Source organism: Aplysia californica, unplaced genomic scaffold (genome assembly GCF_000002075.1).
Source record: "Aplysia californica isolate F4 #8 unplaced genomic scaffold, AplCal3.0 scaffold00614, whole genome shotgun sequence".
NCBI classification, from domain to species: domain Eukaryota; kingdom Metazoa; phylum Mollusca; class Gastropoda; order Aplysiida; family Aplysiidae; genus Aplysia; species Aplysia californica.
The window spans coordinates 299996-301995 of record NW_004797884.1 but is presented as its reverse complement, the minus strand read 5'-3'; the positions used below and the strand labels follow the sequence as shown (position 1 = coordinate 301995).

Below are 2000 nucleotides of genomic sequence, written 5' to 3'. Positions count from 1 at the left end.
GAGTTAAGAAAGTGGGGGCGTGGCCGTTCTCAGCCACGCCCCCACTTTCTTAACTCTTTGCATACGTTTTTTTTTATTTGTGTATGTGAACCATCATACACAAATAATAAAAAACGTACTGCGTATTTCAGAGTAACATGCTCGCTGTTGCTTACACTTTTAAGTTTCCGATAAAGAAAAAAACTTAGAAATCTGCATAGACAGATACGTTATACTTCAAAACAGCGTCGTCTTCAAGCCTTGTCGAATGACCAGAACATAATTATGCACGTCTGCAAAGAGTGAAGAAAGTGGGGGCGTGGCTGTGAACGATTGAAACCATCATAAACAAATAAAAAACAAGATATTGCCCACATCAAAGTACTGCGTGTTGCTGCTTGCATTTTAACGTTTCTTTTTAAAAAAAGCAGAATCTAAAAATCTGCATGAAAGGAGAAGCTATACCTTGAAGTTATACTTCAAAACAGCGTGTCTCCAAGCCTTGTCGAATGACCAGATTGTGCGTGTGCAAGGGGTTAAGGAAGTGGGGGCGTGGCTGTGAACGGTTATGAGAAGATCGGGTCTGACAATGACGTCAAAGCGGGAATCTGGACTTCAATTTCACCCCGAAACAGCGGGTCCGCTTTCTCATTTTTATAGGATCATGTTTGTTTTTGTTTTTGTTTTTTTCTCCCTCGGATTATTTCATATTATCATCATTTTATCTTCGTTTTATTTTAGTTTTATTCATTTCATTTACTTTATTTTTTATTTCGTTTTGTTTTTGTTTTGTTTCTTCTTGCTTCTAAAATCTGCCTTTGGATTAGGTTCAGAAGCTGTCGAAAAAGTTGTGTGGGAAATTTTCTTTGAAGAAGAAGAAGAAGAAGAAGAAGAAGAAGAAGAAGAAGAAGAAGAAGGAGAAGGAGAAGGAGAAGGAGAAGGAGAAGGAGAAGGAGAAGGAGAAGGAGAAGGAGAAGGAGAAGGAGAAGGAGAAGAAGAAGGGAAAAACAACAACAACAACAACAAAAGGAAAAGAAGAAAAAAAAGGATGGGGAGAAGGAGGGGAAGCAAGGTTCTCTTTTCTACAAATAGAAAACAGTGAGTCAGTTACGTTTTTGTGAGTGTATACTTTCTGCTTATTGTCAGAACTAATTGACACGTTCATTTCTCCCTCGTGTTTCGTGATTGGTTGCCAGGCGTTCGGACATGTTTCGCGCCTTCTTTCCTTTCAAACATTTGTCGTCCATATCTCTTCTTTCCTTTTTCTTTCCTTTAATGTTACTCTCTAGTAACAACTCTAATCTTTAGCTCTTATATTAACTATGACCTAATTGTGTTGCAAGTATCGGGAAACTTTTACAAGAACTAAAAAAAAACTCCCTCTCTTTTTCACAGGTGAAGATCAGCTAGTGCAAGATCGAGTGAGATTTTTTCTGGTAACATCAACACTGAACAACAGAATTTCTCGAGAGGCAAGCAAGGATTTGTGAGGTGAGTGAGTAGCTAACACCAAATTTTCGAGAAAACTCACAACTAAAACGCACTCACATGACCTTATGCAGTTGCGAGCGATGTAAAACTCTTACCAAACCCGAACACCCAAAACGAAATAACCCCTAATTTTAGAATCAATTAAAGCTTGCTAAAATTGATGCATTTATTTTAAAATCCTTAATTTTCTTTCGAGTGTGCTTGGAGGGCGCACTGGTGTTGTTCGCTCCTTCTCTCCTATCGAACATTTATCATCAGCATCATCATCTCTCCTTCTTTACCTTGAACGTTACTGTCTAAAAACGTCTCTCTCTAATCTATGGCATTTGTTTTTAAATTAATAAGATGGACATTTGGAATAATTTTCTTTAGTCAGAACACAATGTTTTATGTTACTGTTACATGTGAGGCAGCGTGGTGGAATCAGGCTCTCGTCAATTGTGGGCATGTAGAGTTATTGGTGTCATCTAAAAGTGTGTTCACTTGTCTTTACTTCAATTAAAAAAATATCCATTTATCTTGAATACAAG

At 37.7% G+C, this 2000-nt stretch overlaps 1 protein-coding gene across 1 annotated transcript in view; it reads left to right on the top strand.

The window, feature by feature from the left end:
- The window catches only part of LOC101858300 (metabotropic glutamate receptor 3), an 83162-nt gene that overhangs the window by 56701 nt on the left and 24461 nt on the right, over positions 1-2000 (top strand). The window contains exon 2 of the mRNA XM_005107592.2: positions 1375-1470. The gene's annotated coding sequence lies outside the window, so the exon portion shown is untranslated. The remainder of the gene's footprint in view (positions 1-1374; positions 1471-2000) is intronic.